The sequence below is a fragment of the Quercus robur genome, chromosome 4 (assembly GCF_932294415.1).
Source record: "Quercus robur chromosome 4, dhQueRobu3.1, whole genome shotgun sequence".
Lineage (NCBI taxonomy): Eukaryota > Viridiplantae > Streptophyta > Magnoliopsida > Fagales > Fagaceae > Quercus > Quercus robur.
In genome coordinates, this window is record NC_065537.1 from 37027603 (window position 1) to 37052589 (window position 24987).

A 24987-nucleotide genomic window follows, 5' to 3' on the forward strand; every position below is an offset into this window, starting at 1 on the left:
CTCAAAAAGATCAAAAAGATCAAATGTTATGGCTGAAAGTGGAGTCAAATGAAAAGCTCCAAGTTATGTTATCAAGTTATGTGGGAGGTCATATATTCATATTTCTATAATTGAGATTGGTCACATGATCTAGTGCTAATTGTGTATGCCTTGGTTGAATTGATCATTGAAGCTTCACATTAGACAAAGGACTATCTCATTGTTGATATCCACACACAACACACAAGTTTATGTTCAATAAATGCCATATTCATTTGTGTGATTGTACTTGATAAAATGTGTTTTCACATGCTCAATCTTTGTTAATTCAAGCACAAAAAGATTTTTGAGTGTTTTAGGTGTTTTTGGAAAGTATTTTGTTGAAAAATCTGAAAATTTAAAAAAAAAATCCAGTTTTTGCCCTGTTTTGGCGGCTCAGTCGCGGGTATGTCAAGTCGCGAGCCTCAGTCGCTTCTTCGCTGGTCAGTTTTGGCGACTTGTTCACGAGTGGAAGGTCCAGTCGCGAGATTCACTCAGAGATTTTCGCGGCTCAGCTCGCGACTCACTCGCGAGTAGACCTTCCAGTCTCGAAAAACACTTAGAAAAATTTTTCAAAATTTTGTTTTTGTGTTCTTTGGCGGCTTAATCTGGCGACTGTGTGGCGACTTGTCTCAGTCGCGAAAATCGCGTGTTTTGGACATACAGGGGCAGTTTTTAAAATTTTCTATTTTCCCTCGATCTTTTTGTGACTGTTCATTGTCTTTTTCTTCTGCACTTTCCCTTTCTCACCGTGCCTCCATTGTCGATCTCCATTGTTTGCTTCTTCTCAGCTAAAAATCGTCGACTCACAGGTATGGTTCTTTGTCTTGCACTCTATTTTTCCTGTTGTCATGGTTTTCCCTCTGGATTATTCTCTTTTGAGTGTGATTTTGTGATGGGTTTTGTGATGTCATCGTTAGCTTATGGTAACCTGTTCTTCTGGTTTTTGAGCTAATTTATTTTGATTGGTTGTGTTCTTCATCATGTGCTTAGCTAGGGTTAGCTATTTTTTTGTCTGATCTGATGTTGCTATCATGTTTCACTTTGATCTTGTGTGGTATCTTGTTGATGTGGTGTTGCTTTTGGTCCTTTTGCAGCTGATTATGTGGTTATATTTGATCTCTCTACTATGTAGTTCTAATTTGGGCTTTTGGTGTCCCTCATTGTTATTTTCTGACCATTCTCATCCAGCTGTTAGGGTTTCTTCATTGTTCCTACATTTTCACTAACCCACTGCTGATATAGTCTGTTGGATTGTGTTCTGTCATTTTCCTTGTTTATAATACAGACTGGTCATGTCTCCATTCAAAAAGGCTGCTGTGAAAGGAGGTTCTTCCAAAGGGAAGGAACCCGTAATTGATGTTGATGAAGACACACCTCTCCCGAAAGTGACTCGCTCTTCATCACAGCGATTCGATCCCAATAAGTTCAGATCATACTCAGCTTATCAGTCATATGAGAATTTCTTTCTTCATGCCACACCATTACTAGAGAGAGCTGTGGATCTGCCTTCACTTCACAACACTGACATTCCGATATGTTTTGCTCACAAGGATTGGAATTACCTTCTCTCTGATCCGGATATCGTGTATGAAGAGTTGGTTAAGGAATTTTATGCTAACGCAATTGTGGAAGGAGATGAACTTAAGTGCTGGGTTCGGCAAAAGAGCTTTTCTGTCTCTCCTACATACCTGGCAGAAATTCTTCACATCAACAGACCCATTTTTCGTCATTCACCGGTCTATGATGATCTATGTCCTGATGAGGAGCTTCTCAAACAAAGTCTTGGTCAAGACTTGGAATTTTCACCCAATGGAAAATCCATCAGTGTTTCCTCCCTTTCTCCGAAACTGCGAGTGCTTACAATTGTGATGTTTCACAATTTGTACCCTTTATCAAGTACTGGGTATATGAATCTCGGACGTGCTTTGTTTCTTCATGATCTGGTCTCTGATGAAGAAATTGACATTTGTGCTCACATCTTTCATGTTCTGCGCAAAACGGTTCTTCGCAGTGAGTCTCGGATATGCATTCCTTTCTGTAGTCTCATTTCACGGATCTTGAAGCTCAAGGGAATTTATCCAACGGCTGATGAGTCTCCTATCCCCAAACCAAGTCCGATCAACATGCGCACATACAATGCAAGTGTTGGACATAGTCGGAAGAGAGCCAAACCAGAAACTTTTGCACCTCACAGTGACTCTCAGTTCAGCAATCTCTCCCTCGATGAGAAACTTGATTGCATTGTCTCCTCTGTCCACGAGCTGAATACAAAGATGTCTGGACTCACTGCTTCTCTACACCATCAAAGCAACCGATGGGATATGAAGTTTACTTCTCTTCAGACTCAGTTGGATCAAATTCAGAGAAAACTAGAAGAGGATGACTAGCCTATTCCATGACAAAAAGGGGGAGTGATAGGCATAATCAGAGGGGGAGGATATTACCCTAAGGGGGAGTGTCACTATCTAAGGGGGAGTGTCTTTATTTTTTTGTTGTTTCCTTCTTCTCTTTAAGTTGATATTTTATGTTTTGTAAAACTGTTATTCAGGTATTTGTTGATTTGTACCCATATGCTTATGTAAGCTTTTAGGGTTATTGTCTTATGCATAGTTTGTAGGCCTTGTGGTATGTACCATGCTTAAGTGTAGCCTTTATGCTATGTTGAAATCAGTACTTTAATCTAAATGTTCTGCATTTTGGTTTATGTACTGTCACTCTTGTGCCCTTGTAGGATTGTTCCTAGATGCATATGCCTTGTGTGCTATGCATTGGTTGAGTGTTGAGCATACAAGTGTCTTGCCTTGTGCTTGTTAACTTGTATGTCCTTGTGTTCATTCCAAGTGTGAATGAGCACTGTGATCACTACCTTGTGGTGTTCACTGGGTTGATCAAGCCATGGTTTGTTTATTAACTCCATTTTTGCTTGATCTCATGTTGCCTGTTTCATATGCATTTATAATTTTCTGCTTACAATGATCATGGTGTATTGTTGTGTTTCAGGAGTTTATGTTCATATGATTCAAGTGCTTCACAGCTTCTAGAGTTAGGTGTGAGTGAGTTTTGATCAACTGTTCCCAACTCACATGTTAAGTCTAGAGTCTGTTTTAGGGTTTTGTCACGAAATAGCCAAAGGGGGAGATTGTAAGGTTGAATTTATTCAACCATCTAATTGGCTTTATTCCGTGCCAAATTTGCTTGTAATTCAGCATTTAGTAACCCTGTATTTAGGTGGGATTGTTGTAAGGGTAGTGAGTGAGATAGTGTGAAGATTGCTCAAGAGTGTGCAAGAAAACAGAGTGTCGCGGCTGGGACTCGTGGGTGGACTCGCGGCTTCAACCCGCCAGAAGATGCACACGTGCCAAGCATGCTGGAAGATGAACAGTCATGCTAGCTGGAGCACTACAGGACAAAACAGGACAACTGGCCATACGGTTAACTCGCGACTGGATCTCGCGACTTGGTCAAGCCGCGAGCCACCCCTGTTTTGGAAAAACCTGACGTTTCGCATTCCTCTTCACTCCAGTATAAATACCCTTTTAACCCACGATTGAAAGAGAGCTTCCAGAGAGAATTTTGAGAGAGAAACCCTAAAGAAAAACCAGATTGTTTCACCCACAATCTCTACCTTAGAGTCTCATCAAATTCCCTCACTCTCTTCCTCTCCATTGTCAAATCCTTGAGAGGCTTTATACCAAACCTGGTTCTCACCATTATCATCTCTGTGAGACAGTCATTTGGAGTTCTGGGAAGCAGTTAGGAAGGAGCCAATATTCATTGGTTGAGGCTACGGTGTAGTAGCGGAATCCGGAAAGCTAGAAAAGAAAAAGGTTCGGCGCAACCTCGTTGGAGCAAGAAGCTTGGAGGGCTTAGGTGCATTGGGTAGATTAGGCTTGGAAGGTCTATTGCTGTCCTTGTATCCCAACTGTATTTTCTAGTGGATTGATTACCGCTTGGAGGGCGGCGGAGAGGTTTTTCGCCGAGGTCTTCGGTTTCCTCTTCGATAACACATCCGGGTGTTATCTCTGTGTTTGCATCTTCCTTCCTCTCTATCTCTGCCTTTACTTTATCTGCTGTGGTTTATTTTGTTATGGCTTAGATAGTTGTTCAACCAATTCCATATTATAGCATATGTTAAGTTTCCGCACACTAGTTGTTTAACATATTGTTTGTGTTGGTTAAGTTGGTTTTTGGGGGTCTAAACGTTCAAAAGTGTTTTTGTACACGTTTTTGAACTTTCAAACTCAATTCATTATCCTTTATCACGGCATTTGAGTAAAATTCCCTAATTAAGGGTTCACACACAACAGGGAAACCACCCAAAAGCTTTTCCCATCCTCTTCCTTCAAAACAACTGGGAATAAAAGTTTGCCTTAAGTCCTCCAAATCCACAAATCTCTCTTGAATGATTCCTGCATTCAAGAAGTTATCCTTGTATCTCTCAAAGTGGTGAACTGACCTAAACAATCTAGGATCCATCTTTAATCTCTTGTCAGCCTTCTTTGCAGTAGATTTCTTCTTCTGAGGTGAGGGAGCCATCTGTGAACAATCAGAAAAGGCCACAACAACATATAGCAATATATGTGCATAACCAGTCAGAACCATGTAGTAAACAGAGAGAGATATCAACCATACAAATGAACTTCAAAAACTTAAACAACAAGCTACTTAGTTCAAACATATGGATAAACCAAGCCTAGGATAGGAAACACATGAACAACATGGTGAAATTATCCTAAAGGCAGATAAATGACATTGAGACAGATAATATAAAATATGACACTCAAACAATATATTGATCCAAACAGAAGCTTCCCACAGATTAACACACTAAAACATGCAGATCTAGCACAGTAAAACTCACAACCTCAAACAGAACCAATAGAAATCACTCAACAGCTCAAAGATCAGATTGAAATAAAATAAACACTTAGCTAAGCACAAGATGAAGAGCAATAAGCATATGACAATCATTTAACACAAACTATAGCAACAGCATCCACAAGCTAAGCAAGAACAAGGAGCAGAAACCGAAACACAAACCCATTTCAAAAACACAATCATATGCGAAAAATCAAGGGTAAAAGCACAAAATCAAGTAGAAAAGAGTGTAAAACAGAAAACCCATACCTGTAACTTGACGATTTTGAGCTACAAGAGTGCAACACAAGAGATTGGAAAAGGGAGCACGGAGTGTTTGGGAGGGAGAGAGTTTAGAGAGAAGATGAACAGTCACAAAAATTCGAGGGAAAAAAAACTGAAAAAGTTTAAAAACTGCTCCTGTTTCTGCAAAACACGCGATTTTCGCGACTGGATTAAGTCGCCACACAGTCGCCATCTCAAGCCGCCAAAGCACTCAAGAACAAAATTTTGAAAAAAATTTTCTAAGTGTTTTTCGCGACTGGAAGGTCTACTCGCGAGTGAGTCGCGAGCTGAGCCGCGAAAATCTCTGAGTGAATCTCGCGACTGGACCTTCCACTCGCGAACAAGTCGCCAAAACTGACCAGCGAAGATGCGACTGAGGCTCGCGACTTGACATACCCGCGACTGAGTCGCCAAAACAGGGCAAAACTGTATTTTTGAAATTTTCAGATTTTTTTTTTCAACAAAACACTTTCCAAAAACACCTAAAACACTCAAAAATCTTTTTGTGCTTGAATTAACAAAGATTGAGCATGTGAAAACACATTTTATCAAGTACAATCACACAAATGAATATGGCATTTATTGAACATAAACTTGTGTGTTGTGTGTGGATATCAACAATGAGATAGTCCTTTGTCTAATGTGAAGCTTCAATGATCAATTCAACCAAGGCATACACAATTAGCACTAGATCATGTGACCAATCTCAATTATAGAAATATGAATATATGACCTCCCACACATCTTGATAACATAACTTGGAGCTTTTCATTTGACTCCACTAACAATCATAACATTTGATCTTTTTGATCTATTGAGGCAATCATCTCTCATTGTGAGAGGGATAGACAACATTTTTCTTTGAAGAACAGGCCTTTGGCCCTTTTTGAATGAAATTTCACTTTTAATATAAGGTCGCTTACCCTTTTTCCTAGTCAAATACTAGAATGTGCGACAGGCTTTTGCAGCTCAATATCTCTTTTCATTTGGAGATTTACATTTGGTGAGCTCTTTTTAGCAAAAAAAATAAAAAGTGGGAAGATATATAGACACAAGTCTATGCATGTTTCAAGATCAACATAACCATTCACTAATCATTCATGACAAGTTTGAAGATCTATTTACAACAATCACATAGATTTCAAGATTTTTCCCATAGTGATATGAGTGCATGAAAACAAGTAATGCTCGAAAATGCACAAAGCCATTAGCACAAAGGTACAAGGCAAAACGAGTTTTAAGACAAAACTCAACAAAGTCAATCAAGCTTTTTGATTTTCAAATTTTTTTTTATGTACTTTTTGGATCTTTGACACAAGGAACAAAAAGATTGATAAAACACAATTAAGAAATATTCTCAAGAAGACAAGCAAACAACCAAAGTCAAAAACAACAAGCATACCACACAAACATAGTCACAAAGCATAGGAAGTATTAATGCATGGACATGTTGTAATGCTTATGCATGAGTACCCATTTTCACCCACACGTCACTTGCGTTTGGGGTGATTTCCTTAAAGGATTGGGTACGGGAGTTAGGGCTTTCAAACCTTCGTGAGAAGCTTTCCAAGCAGTTGGTGAATGCACCAATCATCTTCATCACGTTCATCATTCCGGGATCTCCATTTTGCTCTCTAGGTTGATCACCTGCCCAAGTTCTCCTATCAATTCTTGGTCCTCCTGACCTTTGAGGAGTTGCACTGTTCTTTGCTCTCAGCTTTTGGCAATTTGGTCGAGTGTGCCCTTGAAGTCCGCAATAATGGCACACATACATTCCTCTAGGACCTCTTTGTGGTTGTGGACGTGACTTGGCACGAGATTCAGACCTGCCCACAGACTGATTACGATGATTCAGCATCCGTTGGTCCACCACATTCTTCTTCTCCTCCACCTCGAGCTTCACACCAGTAGGGTCAGCTACAACTGGATCTTTGGTCTTCACAAACTTCACTTCTTTAGTGACATTTCCAAATGAACTACTTCCCCCGGTATATCCCAGTCCGGATTTGTCTGAAAAGCTCTTTTGAGATGATATAACATCATCTAGCTTCTTGGTGGTGACTCTCTCTATTTTTGCATTTGCTTGCACAACCTCATTCTCAAGAAATCTCACTTTAGTGTAAGCTTCGGACAGCTCACCATTCAGTGTTTCAATCTCGCATTTGGCCTCCCTATACCGGATTAGGAGACTTTTGTAGTCCTCCTCAGCCTTCTTCATTTTTCTCACAGCAGCCTTGGCTACCCTTGTGTATTCACCCGACTTCTCCAAGAGTGAGTTGTAATTTTCTTGAAGAGTTGTTGTGCTTTCTTCTTCTTCAGCTTCTGATTCTTCAACAATTCCTAGTGATTCATCATCACTATGTTCTCCAAGGTCTTGTACAAGCAAATTTAACTCATCCGACGACTCAACATGAGCAATAGTCATGAAAGCTGAATAGTTCCCCTCTCCATCACAGCTCTCTTCAGATTCTGAGTCAGACGAATCTGAGTCACTCAAGGTCGTGGCATACACCTTGCCTTTCGATTTCAAATAATTAGGACATTCCTTCTTAAAGTGTCCATGCCCGTTGCATTCAAAACAAGTGACACCTTGTGTGGATTGGGATTCTTTTCCATCTTTCCTTTTGAAATCCCTCTTCTCCCTTCCAGAATTTTGGAATTTTCTCTTATCATCAAATTTTCCATTGTTTTTGAATTTCAAAAACTTTCTGAAATTTTTAACAAGATAGGCTACATCTTTGTCAACCACATCTTCTCCCGATGAGCCTTGATCTTCCACCTTCTCATTAATGGTCTTTAAAGCAAGGGATTTACTCTTCCGTTGATTGGGCAGCGACATCTCATAAGTCTGTAGAGAACCAACCAGCTCCTATACCTTGATGTCGTCAAGATCCTTGCTCTCTTCAATGGCTGTCACTTTAGCACGAAAACTTTCCGGCAATGATCGAAGGATCTTCCTTACAATCTTTGAGTCCTCCATTTTCTCCCCCAAGTTAAACTTACTGACAACCACTTCGTTTAGCTTCCCATAGAAAGAGTCGAAAGACTCATCCTCACTCATCTTGAGCTCCTCAAACCGAGTGATCAGCATTTGTAACTTGGTATCTTTCACTTTCTTCGTGCCTTCATAAGTTGTTTCCAGAATCTCCCATGCATCTTTGGCAATGGTAATGTGAGATATCCTGTGAAATTCATCTGGAGACACACCACAGAAAATAGCATTTAGTGCTTTACTGTTAGCATTAGATGCAGCAAGTGCTGCCTTATCCCATGTGGATTTGGCTGCCTCAGGTTTGGTCCAACCAATCTCAACAACATCCCACACGGATTCATCAATAGAGCATAGAAAAGCTCTCATACGAACCTTCCAAAACGCATAATTACTTCCATCAAAATATGGAGGTGCATTAAGGGATTGAGACCTATCCATCTCAAAAAGGGAGTCAAGGATCACACAATGGTAATGAAACCAAACAGCTGTGTACCCGCTCTGATACCAATTGAAAGTTCAAAAACGTGTACAAAAACACTTTTGAACGTTTAGACCCCCAAAAACCAACTTAACCAACACAAGCAATATGTCAAACAACTAGTGTGCGGAAACTTAACATATGCTATAATACGGAATTGGTTAAACAACTATCTAAGCCATAACAAAATAAACCACAGCAGATAATGTAAAGGCAGAGATAGAGAGGAAGGAAGATGCAAACACAGAGATAACACCCGATGTGTTATCGAAGAGGAAACCGAAGACCTCGGCGAAAAACCTCTCCGCCACCCTCCAAGCGGTAATCAATCCACTAGAAAATACAGTTGGGATACAAGGACAGCAATAGACCCTCCAAGCCTAATCTACCCAATGCACCTAAGCCCTCCAAGCTTCTTGCTCCAACGAGGTTGCGCCGAACCTTTTTCTTTTCTAGCTTTCCGGATTCCGCTACTAGACCGTAGCATCAACCAATGAAGATTGGCTCCTTCCTAACTGCTTCCCAGAACTCCAAACGACTGTCTCACAGAGATGATGATGGTGAGAACCAGGTTTGGTATAATGCCTCTCAAGGATTTGACAATGGAGAGGAAGAGAGTGAGGGATTTTGATGAGACTCTAAGGTATAGATTGTGGGTGAAACAATCTGGTTTTTCTTTAGGGTTTCTCTCTCAAAATTCTCTCTGGAAGCTCTCTTTCAATCGTGGGTTAAAAGGGTATTTATACTGGAGTGAAGAGGAATGCGAAACGTCAGGTTTTTCCAAAACAGGGGTGGCTCGCGGCTTGACCTCGCGGCTTGACCAAGTCGCGAGATCCAGTCGCGAGTTAACCGTATGGCCAGTTGTCCTGTTTTGTCCTGTAGTGCTCCAGCTAGCATGACTGTTCATCTTCCAGCATGCTTGGCACGTGTGCATCTTCTGGCGGGTTGCAGCCGCGAGTCCACCCGCGAGTCCCAGCCGCGACACTCTGTTTTCTTGCACACTCTTGAGCAAACTTCACTCTATCTCACTCACTACCCTTACAACAATCCCACCTAAATACAGGGTTACTAAATGCTGAATTACAAGCAAATTTGGCACGGAATAAAGCCAATTAGATGGTTGAATAAATTCAACCTTACAGTATGAACTAATTCAAGCAACTCTTGGGCTCTTCTACCTTTTGCATTAAAAGGTCTTTTGGTCATTTTGCCTTCCAAACAAGATTCACAAATTGGAAATCCATCAAATTCCAATGGCTCTACGAGTCCATTTTTTATCAATCATTGAATTCTGTTTGAGTTAATATGACCCAAATGCAAATGCCAAAAATATGCATCATTAGTAGAAGGAAACTTTCTCTTTAATGATTTTACATAAGAATTATTATCTAATTTAGAATTGTATAATTCATGCTTATCAGGAGTTAAAATATAAAGACCATTAACAATATTGTCAGAACAGATAAACACTTTATCCTTCTTTATTACAGCATTGTCTTTCAAGATAACACAATATCCATGTCTACCTAAATTCTGCTCCCATTAGCCAAAGTAAGAAACATTTCCCTTTCATTCAGCTTTCTAGTCTCCTGGAACCCCTGCAAAGAATTGTAGATATGATTAGAACAACCTGAATCCACACACCAAGAATTCGTGGGATTCTGTACTAAACATGTTTCAAGAAGGAATGAACTTTTCATACCCTTATTCTTGGCAGCTTTGAATTTTGGACAATTCCTCTTCCAATGACCTTTCTCGCCACAATGGAAACACTTTCCTTTGGTATAGTTCTTTTTCTTTCTCTTGTTGGAAACTCCTAAGGAAATTTGTTTACCATCTTGCTTGGTGAAGTCCTTTTTCTTCTTCTTTTTACCCTTGCCTTTCGACTTAGGTTGAGAAGAAGAAGCTTCAACCATATTATCATCAACACTGGATGTACCAAGAATGCCTTCCACCACCACCAATTCATTCATTAATTAAGACAATGTATAAATCTTTTTGTTTATGTTATAATTAAGTCTGAATTCCTTGAATGATTCTGGTAGTGATTGGAGAATCATATCTTCTTGGGATTCTCCATCAATATCGGCACCTAAAACCACCAGTGTATTCAGATGAGAGATCATCCTAAGACAACGCTCCCTTATTAAAGTACCTTAAGCCATTTTGGTATTATAAATCCGCCTCATAGTTTCTTGCCTAGCAGAACGGCCTTGCTCACCAAACATCTCCTTCAGACTTAGCATTATGTCTGAAGCTAGTTCTACATCCTGCATTTGATGCTATAGAACATTTGAGATAGGTGCTAGGATATAGCACTTGGCCATCTCATTAGATTTCTACCAACGATCATATCATTGTTTTTTCTCAGGAGGAGCATCTAATGATGGGAAGTTAGGACAAGGTTCATAAAGCACAAATTTGTGCTCTTCAGTAGTGAGAACAGTGTCCAAGTTTCTTTTCCAGTCAACATAGTTGGATCCAGTCAGTTTTTTTTTTTATTAAGAATAGCAACAGGTGGACTAAAAGATGCCATGATTTAAATCTGAAAATAACAAACATGAATACAATAAGTAAACCAAACATTATCAATTTAACATATAAACATATAGTTTGGAACCTTAATAAAACCATAACATAAAATATGCAACGACAACCCAAGCCATGTCTATAATTCCTTGGTAGCAAGTATATTATAAACATCATGATTGATTGAGAACTATTCTCATTATTAGTGCTATCATGATAACTCTTATCAAACACTAATAACATGCCGTATTAACTTTAGCCTCTAAGTAAATAATGACATAGCTCCTTTGGGAAGTTAACATTACACTTAGTCTAGTGTACACCATTATCTAGAATCATGTGTAGCCACATTTCATCTCCCTTATAGTGTTTAAACTTGCAGTACCATGAAATAAAACACCCTCATTTTGGATCGCGAGGGATATACACCAAGTCGAGGTGCTTGTTCACACTACTTTAAACGGGTAAGTTCAATCTTATAGTACTATGAAGTAAACACCCTCCTTTGGGATTGTGAGGCATATACGACAAGACGAAGTGCTTACCCACACTACTATGAACCAATAATGGAGGTCGTGAGATCCAACCCATGTATCTCTCTCTCACTAAATACTTTAAAAGAAATGTTTTTAATAAGAAATCATTTGTAATCTCATCACACATGGCCTTGCACATATAAAGTGTGAAAACACTTATAAAAATTCAAAATTCACAGCATTCGATCGATCAAACCTTTTTCTCGATCGGTTGAAAAAGTGAAGAAATTCATACCAAACCTTCTGCAAAGCTCAATTGATACTCGATCGCAACTTGATCAATCAAAAAAGAACATTCAATCGATCGAAAGCAATTTTCGATCAATTAAAATATAAGGAAAATCGTCACATAGGTTCTGTACAATTCAATCGACTCTCGATTGCTAGTCAATCGATCAAAAAGGAACATTCGATCAATCTAAAATAAATTTTGATCGATCGAAACATGTGATGAAATTTTATAGGAGGTTTCCATCTCACTCGATCGATTGAAGGTGATTCTCAATCAATCGAAATTTGTGAAACTAAATTTTTTCAGAATTTTTCTAAAGTAGTTTTCAACGGTTTTCATGAATAAACTTCTATGATATGAACATAAACAATTGAGATTGTGATCAAAAACTAAATTCCATTGATGCTATAGCCTTAAAGTTCAATCTAACATACTTAATATCAAACTTAAACAACATCATAACATCAATATCAGTTTTAATCAAACAATAATTTCAATAACCATGCAGAAAATTGATTGTAGAATCTTTTAACATCATGAAATTACTATCTTTGATTCCAAAACTCAGAAAACATGTTATACAAATTAGAAATTGAAGACCGCTCTGATACCAACCATAGGGAAAACATAATTTGTATCGCATACAAAATATACGCAGTGGAAAATTAACGAATCTACTTCATTCGCAATTGATAACATGTATTATGTAAATTTCATAATTTAAGAACAAGAGAGCGTACCTGTAACACCCCAAACCCATACCAAGGATTTGGATGCACAACTTGCCTTAGAAATACTCAACAATAATATAATGGAACAGAGCGTAATTAAATATCCACAAATAAACTTCAAGTAATCAAAATCTTTCCTATGAAATCCATAAATCAAAAACTTTAACAATAAAGTCTCCAAATACAATCTCATAGAGTTCCACAAATGCCAAAATTACTATCCTAAGAAAATATACTAAAACAATCCCTCAACTAACATAGCTCCAAAAGAAGGCTTCAATCTATGTCTCCAATGATCTACCACCAAAAGATATTCCACTGCTCTAATCTGAAAGGTGGAGAAAGGGGGGTGAGCTAGAAGCCCAATAAGAGACTACATAACATGAGGATGTCTTTCAAAACAAAACATTAGTATCATTAACAAAATATAGTCTTTACAAAACATTTACCATAATATTGTAATCAGTAAATAAAATAGTAACCACTTTAATTGGCCAAAATACACTAGATAGGTAGAAACAATTTAATATAGTAATAAACAATTTTTCAACTTGTAACAGCCAATAACAATAAAACAATAGTTTGATGTGGACAACATTAAACATTAGCCAGACAAAGACATAAGCTGCTAAACACTTGGTGGGTGATTCCCATAGGGAACAATAACACTAACCTCAAAGAGGCAACACTGGCTCCAAAGAGCAAACGATAACACTACACCACACCACAATAACACTACATCGGCCGAAGACCAACACTTAACCCTGTGTTGGCAAAGGTTGCAGACTGTCTAGCTAACTATTTGAAAACATTCTTATTTTATTACAATATTGTCAATACCAATCATGTATCATATAACAAATACTTTCTCAAAAAAATATAGTTTTGAGTCACTCATAACACATACAGTTTCAAGGTAATACTTAAGAAATAATAAAATTTAGGTATGTGTACAAAGCATTGATAATAGTATAAGTTTTTGGAAACTTCACTTTTGCAATTATGTATATATAAATATATTTTTACCATAAATATATATAGATATAAACGTCCTGAGAGACGTCATGATCTGTAGTCCACTTACCTCTAGTTGTTAAACCAAGCTTCACCTCAACGGTCGGAAACAAAATCAATTAGAACCTAAATAAACACAAGACGACTCAATAAGAAAGGATACACTAAGGCAGCAACAAAAATATAAGTTTCACTCTTAAATTTCGTATCTCACTACTTATTCTGAAACTATAGCTAATCTAGTACTCAATTGATTTATCAAGTACTCCAAAATCAATACCTAGTAAACAATTCTAATGAGCCGAAAAGTAAATCTCTATATTATTAAATTCTCCCAGTACAAGTTGGCTTCCAAATGATCACATGCTTGTAGATCATATTAACCCAAAATAATATATATCATCCATAGAAAATTCTACCCGTAGCACATAGAAACTATAGTATGTACTGAGTGCTAGAAAGTTTATCTAACATATATATAAATATATAATATTCAAAGATCTATCCTACCCGTAAGCCATGGAAAGAACACAATAGATTCACCAATTAATTCCTACCCGTAGGACATAGTGACCTGAAGCATGCATTGATAAAAGTTTAGAACTTGACCACAATATAGATTACAAGATTCAAAAGTCCAGCCCCACTACCATGCGTAAGCTCTAGCAACTAGGTTATTTCCATGAGGGTTTGAGAGAGAGGTATACCTGACCACACGACCATACGGATGCAGGATTTGTTTCTTGTAACTTTGCCGTCTCTCTCTCTCTCTCTCTATCTTTCAGCAGGAAACCCTAACCTACTAACACGTTAAAATTATTTTCACTTGGGCTCAAATATAAAACCCACTAAAAGCTTAAATAAGCCTCCCAAGACTTCAATTCCCACTAAACTCATATTAAGGTTGTTTAGATGGGCCAGAACTCTAAAGAATTCCAATAACACTTAAACTCCTAATCCAATTAGGTTTTAGTCTCTTATCCTTGTCCTTAACTGATAAGGAGACTAAAAGTTTAATATGAATAATCCACAAAATAACTCTCACGTTACATCTTTTATTTATTTTCTTTGTAGATATCATAATATAAAATAATATCACCTTCACAATAAATTAAATAATTCATCAATTTCACTTTAGAAGCAATAAAATTAAATTTAAGTGAGGCGGGTGTTACAGTACCTTGCTGTGGTAAAATTCAAAACCAAAGATTAAAAGTACTTGGAACCACTTTTAATCTTTACTCCAATTCCACTTATGCCTAAGAAGTGTGGTATCTCAATCAGTTTATATGTATGTGTTCAAGGGAGAATAAGAGAGTGGCTTACACTCACATACACACCATTTTCATACCTTACTAAATTCTGTATGTTTCTCTCCTTATATATAACTGATTATTTATTTGGGCTAGCCTTTTGGATCATTCCAATTGGGCTTTAGTATGTGGCTAGGAGTGAGACCAAAAGGGACAAATAAGACACTAGCTCCAATGGGTTTTGGGCCTTTCTATCAACTCTTGACAAGCCCAAAAGTACCATTAATTATATTTAATATCACTCATTAATTATATTTAATATCACTATATAAATATAATTGCACTCTAGGTCTTATTAATAAATTATATCCTAAGACTTTATTATACATAGAACCCCTTCATTAAAATATTCATAGTAATACAAAGTCATGAATGTTGACTGCCACTTTGAAGATTACTACATCTTAATCCTTGGGTATCCAATTTAATCCTTTAAGTTATTCATCATATATTTATGAAATCCAATTTCATAAATATATACTTTAGTAACTTCTTACTAAAGTGGTTAGACCTAACATTCTAAATAACCAAACCCATTAAACTTATCTCAAGGGAATATTTTATATCTCCATTAAGAAACTATGAATTCCATCTTGAGAATATATGTTCCTTTAACATTAAATGTGGCTGCCCAACATATTGAGATTTTGATCGTGACTTTAGATCTCACTCTTGATATATCAAAGCAACCTACACTTTATGATCAGGTTCATTATTCTCTTAGGATTGAGACTTAATGTAAATAGAAGTCGTGAGATTTATTATTCATTCGATAGTCGTTAGTAGAATAATAAATCTCATAGTAGTCCAATTCAATATGTCTTAACACTTAAAACATATCAACATATCAACTAGAAGTCTCCACTTCCATGATCAAGACAAGTCATCTTAGTTGATATGTTATAGTCTTCACAAATGAAATGCCCAATTTCATCATCGACTACGAACTAAAATTCTAAGTTTACAAAGAGCTTGTGATTTATATCTTCTGCGACTAAATCACATAAATCACATACTATGCATCTCATGGACTAGATGATAATGTTCAAATATTCATGTTACCATTATTTTAGATAATAATAAAAAAATTTATTAATCAAAACATAATATCATACATAATGTCATACATAGCATCATACAATAGGATATAAAGGGCACATATCCTAACAGACCAATCTTCCTCTTCCTATGGGCTCCATACACGTATTGCTTTTCCTAAAACCCACGGTACATCTTCTTAATTGGAAAAGGTGTAATCCTCTCCTTCAACAGACTAGTTATGCTCACTATCGGTCCAATGCTCCATATGGCCAATCTCCTCATCTTCTTCTTCTTCCTCCTTGTCATTTTCAGCCAAGACAAAGTATCGCCCTTTATCAGGGGGTGAAGTAGGATCTTGTTTAATCAAAATTATAGTTGGGGCATATTGGACAGGGCCTTCTATTCCCATCTAGTTTTCATCTTCCCAAGATCTAGCTCTCCCAACTTCAAAAAAGTCGTTAACCCTTGTAATGGTCCATGGCTCTGGAACATCCTTCAACACTTGGAAAAGCAAGCGAACCACTCCCTCAATCACAACATGGTCAATCTTCTTTTGAGGTGTGTTGCCAGGCATCGTGGTACGTGGAAAAAATCTACAAGAGACCTCTAGAAGATGAGCATTTGTCCTAAATTCAAAAGCTTCTTTTATTTAGATGTTCTTAAGAAAATCTTTAAGTCCATTTTAATGAAGGCCCAATTACAAAATCACTCACTTTCTTCTCATGAGCCTTGCCCCTTGTTTCTTAAGGCTTGGTTCATTTACAAATGCTCTCATCTTACACTCATAGGCTTTCATTAGAATGTGCTTATAGATTTTCAACCTTTTGTCTCAAACATAGGCCAGTAATGTATTGTCACCTTTGGGCTTTTCATTTTTCATTTATTATCATTAATTCTTTTTTTCTTTTTTGAAATAGCCTTCTAGCTAGAATACATTATGGCCTTTCTATCAAGTCCCATGAGTCTCACATCATTTTAGCCTTTACATACAACAAGGAGGCCCAAAATTAGAGAGATTCATTTGACTTTGTAGGATCTTGGATGGTAGGTCCGTGGCATATTTGTTACCTTAGGCCCAAGTCTTTCTTTTACAAAAAGGGCCTTGATTTTGGGCATTATGATAGCAAATGGGCTATGACCCTATGAACCTTTCAAGTTAAGACATACCTTTGAACTTTGGGACAAGCCTCTTATATGTGAGATACTTCTATTGTTTTCATCCCAAAACCTTAGGGTATGCCATAACTTTTAGGTCATCCTCCCAATTTTACGTCTTTTCTTTGTCCTTTAGAATTAGGTGAACACAAGATATATGGTTGAACAAACAAGAATTATAAAGGGTACCCTCTTTTGATAGGATCTAGGATCTCTTTATGTGTGGGTAAGCACCTTAAAGCAAAAGGGATAGATCAATAGGTCACTCACAACTAGTTGGGTCATTATTCCAACCTTGGGCCTAAATGGACCCCATATGGATTGGTGGCAAACCTTTAACGTACTTAAAGCCCATCATAGGCAATGGCACGGATTGTGAGTCGGTGGGATGAACTTCGGAAAGTCTTGGCCTTAAATGGAGCCTCCACTTTCCCACCCATGGCAAAGGTACAAAAAAACCAAGTGAAAGTTAGTACAAAACAATATTAGAAAAGCCTTTGTTAGGATTTGGAGATGGAACGCATTGGAGTCAAACTTCTTGATCCCAAGTGGAGTTGCCACTGTGGTTGCACGCGCTCCCACTGCGTTGGGCGGTAGTGGTTTCCTCATAGGAAGTTTGCCTCGACCTAGGGTGGACCGGGCTGGGGGTGTAAATGGATTTGCCACCTTGATTTGGTTTAGAAACCATAAATATAGCACCCTTGTGGAAGGACTGATCTTTACTAGAGCACGTGTTTGGAGTTTAGTTATAGGGATGGGAAGGTGTTAGGCACTCAACCCCACCTGGCCCGTAGTTTGGACTCTACTTATTGTGTTCCACATCCTAATCCCATCAAAGGGTATTCTAATATGTTATTATAAACTCACACACACTTTAACATGAATCTAAAGCAAACAACATGGAATATAGTCCCCAAACCCTAGCTTTCATCTATCAGAAAACAACACTCATATCTATCCAAGGGCAACACAAATATCATACGGTAGTAACATTGAAAAGAATACATCAAGCATAATCATTACCCAAACATAATGGCACTCAACCAAGCATATTGTTATATTTAATCAACTCATGTTCAAACAATCAAAATGCATGTTCATATGACTTATGCATGACTTACCTCACTGCATCACAGTACCTATGCACCAATGCATGTTCCTGGCATTCAATCACTCATAAACCCTAATCATCAATCTATCAATTAAACAACACAAAACATGTTATCCAACTGACTCCAGGACTTAAACATGTGAAAGTAGACCAAACAAAGGCTAAACATTTGAAAGAAAGCAAATAAAAGCAAGGGCTGAATCTGGGTTTCTGGGCACAAATGTGTGTACGCATAATACATACATAAAACAAACCTAGGCTAGCATAAGTATATCAAAACATTAAAACATGCAGATAAAAAATAAATAAAGAAGTGAAGAGCCAAAGTTGAACCTTTATCTTAACACAAGAACTCCCTAAAGCTTTGATTTGACCGTTCCCCTCAGTCAATCTAGTCAAGAACAAAACCAAGAAGGTTAGTAAACTTTAGAACTTAAAGGCAAAGACCAAAAAGGGTCCCAACCAAGTAAAACTTGACTTAAGGATGTTTTAGTGTAAGAACTCCATCTTTGATTCACTATTTCCTAGTGAATCTTGTATGTTTCTATCCTCCTTTGTAAAAGTGCCTTTTAGGGCTTTATATAGTGGTCAGAGAGAGGTGTAAAGTGGATCCTAGATGATGCGAGATTCACTCTACATGAATTTATGTCCAAAAACTTTCATTTCATACATTCTGGAACCCTTGATATGTGCGTATACTCTTGGCATGCGGAAGCATGCCCTAAGTATGCATATGTATACTTTAAGTGTGCGTGCACATACACGTACACACATTTAGGGTTTGAAATTTTTTTCTTTTTCAAAAATACCTTTTATTTGTTGAAAGTAACTATCAAGTCAAGATTTTATGAGATTGGGCCTTAAATCAATCTTGGGCCTTCAAGTGATGTTGTCATTGGGGAACGGGGGTTTGGGTTGTAAAGGGTATAAAATTAGGTGTCCACAACATCATAAAAGGTTCTTGACTTTATTAGGGACTACAATCCTCCAAATTTTCTTCTATACCTTTAGAGATTGAGTTACGTGCCTTAGATCTGTGGTCAAAAGGGATACTTTTTAGATAGGAAATGATAGCTCAATTTGACTAAGTACACACTTGACCAAACAGAAGACCTAACCAATTTATCTTCAACTAGATTACGACACGATGAAATTTTCTAAATCATATTTGCTTCCTAAGGAATAAATAAAAAATTCACCAAATTCAAATCCTAAGAGTTGGAATTTTGATTAAATAATGTTCTTATGGAAGCTTCCAAGAACTGGACCACCAAAGGAGACCCAACCCTAGGTTGTTCAATGGAAGGTAGCCAAGGGTCAGTTCAAATCTTTATGGACTCAACATTTCATATCCTTCATCTCGCCCCTCATTTAAGAACCTCCCTCCTTTTTAAGATGCTCTTCCAGGCATATGTACTAGAAGTGGACTTTAGAGCTTCCATAATCAAGCAATTTGGAAAATAATATGATTTTGAACACTTTATAGAAAATGGACTGCTCATTGTGAAGAGGTCTCCACACATGCTTAGCCAAAAGAGCATCATTGAATAATGCTAGATCCTTAAACCCTATACCACCTTCAATCTTTGGCTTGCATAACTCTTCCCAGCTAACCCAATGGATTTCCCTCTGATTGCCCATTTGGCCCCACCAAAATTTCCTATTCAAACTTTCGTTCTCATTACATAGCCCCAAGGATAATTTGAAATAACTCATGGTGTAAGAGAGAGGAATGGCCTGCTCCACTGCTTTAATAAGAATCACTCTTCCCACCTAAGAAAACAATTTCTCATCCCAACCTTGCAACTTCTTCTAAACCCTTTCTTCGATATAATTAAAACTTGATTTCTTCCTTTTACAAACAAGTGAGGGCAGCCCCAAGTATTTTTTTTTTTTTGTTTTGTTTTTCATATTTCTTCTGGCATACAATAGTAGGTTGTTGTCATCACCTATTAGTTCTTTTGGAGAATTGTGTGATTGTGGAACTAGGATTGAGGATGCCATCAATAATGGGAAATTGGAGTAAGGGGAGAACAAGCCTACAAACAAGAAGATATATGGGGGGAGGAGCAACCACCTCTAAAGCACCCAATCCCATAAATGTAAGTGCCATCATACCTTAACAACCTCTAGCCTATCCAAGCTTCACAAAGAAAGCCCACCGAGAGTTTTCCAACCTAGGAATGACCCTTGTGCAAACATATGAGAACCTAAACTACAAAGGATTTCTTAAACCTTTAGATCCCACACCAATGCCTAATTTTGTGCCTCGTACTCGGAACCTCAATGAATATTGTAACTTTCATCCAAAATTAGGTTATACGACTAACAATTGTTTTCACCTTAATTGGTCTATTGGAAACAATTGTGGGATTTCATGTAATGGACATCACTCCTAACTACAACCTTCTCTTAGGGAGGGTTTGACTTCATCCCATTGGAGCTATTCCTTCTGCTTTACACCAAAAGATGAAGATCCCATGGAAAGGAAGGATCGTTGTGGTGCTTAGCGATAGTGAGATCCTAGCACCCGTTTGTGGGCTCGAGGAGGGGGAGAACAAACTTCAAATGAGTGGCTTTGAATTTGTGAACACGACTGGTATGGCTTTGAATGTGTGAACCTCAAAGAAGTACACTATGAACTTAATCCTGTATTGTAGTCATAAGGTGAGTGCAATGATGAAGAAGATGGGGTACATGCCTAGTATGGGTCTTAGAAAGGAAGGAAAAGGGGTGGTCGAATTCCCCGACTTCAAGACCTAACTAACCAAGGAAGATTTGGGATTCTTTAAAGGCTGCAATAGAATCAAGAAGAACCTTGGTACTCTCAACGGGAACTTTGTGAAGGAAGGAGGAGACTTTCCTTTCTGCAGCTTTCCTGAGCTTTGGATAGATAAGGATGGAAAAGTGAATCCTGGCTGGGAGATATTATTTGAGGAAAAAATCACTTTCAAGGAGAAACCTACCATGGTAATCAAGGATGTTCAAGAAGAGGTCATTAGATGGACTACATGGACGCTGAAGTAATGGGAGCTATGTTGAAAGTGGGGGGGGGGGGGGGGGGTTTCCAATGAATTTAAAAATGAAATTAACAAACAATTGGAAAAGGAACCTATGGAACCAATTTTTGAAACTATTAATTTAGAAAATGATAAGAATCCATGCTTAATTAAAATTAGCTTAACCCTAAATGAACAAGAAAGAAAAGATCTCATAGAGCTTCTTATAGAATTTCAAGAAGTGTTTGCCTGGTCTTATGAAGATATGCTTGGCATTGATCCTGAAATAGCACAACATTACATTGATACTCATTCTCACATGGTGCCCATCAAGTAGAATTTGAGACGTATGAGAACTGAATGGCTTCTTAAGATCAAAGAAGAAGTCATCAAGTGATTGAAAGTAAGGTTCATTAAACCTGTGCACGAAGCTGAATGGATAGCCAATGTTGTGCTTGTACCCAAGAAGGACGGGAAAGTGAGAATGTGTGTGGACTTTAGGGACTTAAATAAGGTTTGTCCTAAGGATGACTTCCCTTTGACTCACATAGATGTCTTGGTAGATAACACTGCTGGTAGTGCTTTAATGTCTTTCATGGATGGCTTTTCAAGATATAACCTAATCAAAATGGCCCCTAGGGACAAAAGCAAGATCACTGAATAGGGGATCTATTGTTACACAGTAATGTCGTTTGGACTCAAGAATGCAAGAACAACCAACCAAAAGATGGCCACCGCCTTACTACATGACAAGATGCACAATGAGGTAGAGGTATATGTCGATGATATGATCTTAAAGTCCAAAGAAAGAGAAGGCCACATCACTAACCTGAGAAAATTATTTGAAAGGATCAAGGAGTATAGACTAAGACTGTACCCACAGAAATGCACCTTCGAAGTAACTGCAAGAAAATTACTAGGCTTCCTAGTAAATGATAGAGGGGTAGAAGTTAACCCATCAAAGATTAACACTATATTAGGCATACCTACATCTATCCTCCTAGGACCACCTGTTTTGTTTGATAACATGCTTGTTTGCCCTTTCTTTTTCTTAACATGCTTTGTTTGCCCCCATTTAGCTCCCTTTGTTAGTATGTTCTCTACATGCATTCCCTATCTCCTTTGTTTCTTTCTTTGCTTATCTACTAGCTTGTTTCTTTTGTCTTTGCATGTACATGCATGGAGCATGGACGCTTGGAGCAAAGGCGCGACCTCCTTGGCGCAAGCAAAAAGGGTAAGGATGCAAGCCCACAAAGAGCAATGTTCAGTAGAATAGGGGGCCTAGCCCCTCTAGAGTGGTTTTCTCCTTCTCTCTCTCTCTCTCTCTCTCTCTCTCTCTCTCTCTCTCTCTCGCTAAGCCTCTTCTCTAGAGCATGTATTAGGGTTACCCCTCTCCATGTACCCCTTTTACTTTTCCTACTCTTTGCTTGGACCACGTTCCCTTGGTATGGCAATGTTTGCTTTATATTTCCTGTACCTTGCTGGGCCATATCCTTGAAACATTGGCAATGTCTGTTTTACTTTCCTGCTCTATGTGATAGCATTATGCATGATGTAAGTATTTATATATATATATATATATATATGCTTGTGTGTGTGTGGGTGATTATGCACTTTGTATGATGGACTCTTACGGTTATGCGAGTGACCCTTGCTGATCATAAGTGCTCTTGACCTTGTAGTGTGGGTACACGCTCAAGGCGATTACTATAGGTGCATATTCATGCTATATTGTGTGCATGATCATCATGGTGTGATTTTCTTTATCCATGTCACTTGAGTGACATTGGTTTCCCTATATATTCATGCTATATTCAGCTTGTCTCAGTACAAGCATGTCGATGCGCACCGTATACATAGACGCAAAACCCTACCGGTTCACCATAGCGCACCAAACGTGAAACTCTACCAGATTTTCATTGTGAAAATGAGGCATCCCTAGTGCCATATTCTCACATTGAAAGCTTGGTGAGAATAGCATTTATTGTGCTATGACGCATCTAAGGTGAAGCGCTGCTAGATTTTCGTCATGAAAATAAGGTGAAATGCTACCAGATTTTTGCTGCGGAAATTTGGCAACAATTCCAAACACACTTAGAAAGCATTAATCGAGACCACACCCATTTTGAAACCAAACCTCAAAGCCCAGTGCATTTAAAGGCCCAAAAGCTAATGCCAATAGCTCATTTTCAACTGTCAATGTCCTCAAATTATGATTTTACCAAAACAAAGGACTGTCTACGAATAGGCATTGTGGGGTGCCTAACACCTTCCCACACATAACTAGACTTCTGAACTCAACAATCAATATTTTTTATCCATCCACATTAGAATAGGAAAAATGCCCTTTTTCTTAACCTAGGATAAGTAATAAAATCAAATAGAGTTAGGTGACTAATCACACCTTAGAAAAATCCAATGATTGGTAGCTACTTCACTTACTCTTAGTATGTTTCTTAAAATCGACTTAGATTTTAGTCACACACCTGAGGTACGAGACACCTCCATACCATCATATTTCTCACATCGAGAGATAGATAGATAGGCGCACGAGCGTCGCCACGGTGGGTGGTCGAGCAATCGCGAGGCTTCGATAGAATGACGACTTCACTTGGGATACTTAGAGAGTTTATCCTTTAGAGATTTGATAAGATCATAATCTTTGGGCATTGGCTTTCAAAAAAACATTGAAATTGGCATTAGCCTCCAAGGCTTTCCTTTTGAAAAATGCTTTTACTATGTCCTAGTAAACTATTTTCAAAACTCAAAAATATTTTTCAAAAACTTTTTTCAAATGATTTTCCAAAAACAGGCTTCAAGGTATTTTTGTATGTATAAAGCTACTTTCCTAAGCATGCTTTACAACTTTCCTTCACATGTGCAAACCTAGGGTAGTAAGATTTAATTTCTGCTATACCTTTATTTGTGCATATATCTATTGAGCTTGGTAAGTCTTTCCCCTTTCATTTCAAAATGCATTACATCACCCCTCATTTTGAGTCGAACACAGGCTTAGCACTTTAAGGTTACCACTTGACATACAAACCATAGATAGTTACTGAGCACCGACTTGTAGGCACTTCTGGGTCCATGGCTGGACATGAGTAGCTAAAAAGGCCCTGCTTAATCCACTCTATCCCATAACTTTTATGAAGGGAAGGATTAGATGATCAAGGTCCACCCTAAGAATAGGACCAACTTACCAATTAAGCAGTGTCTCATATAGTTAGCCTAAACTATGTCAAACCCGTGAGGACTAGGAAGAGCCAAATCCGAGTGAACATCCCAGCCTAAGGTAGGATATCCTTCATAGGATTGTTTTCAAAATGAGTCAAAGGGAAAGTGTCTAGTTTTCATTTGCAGGTTCACCTTTTTTGCTTGGGTCAAAGAGTTGTGCTTTACTCCAGGTTCTATCCATCCTATTTACACAGCATTTATGACTAACCCCTTAGGAAAAGCAACCCCGTTGCTTGCACATTAGATCATACCCAATCCCTAAGGGTTTCCAACACACTAATGGCTCTGTCATGTAAATGTGTACAAATAAAATTTGTGGCAAGTAGCCAGAACTCTGCACCAAGGAGGACATTGCCAAAGTTCAAGATCTTCTTTAAGAAGGCAAAGCCATCTAGAACAAAACCTCTTCATTGTAAATTTGAAATTCCTTGTATTGTGAAAGGCCCACTGTCGGAG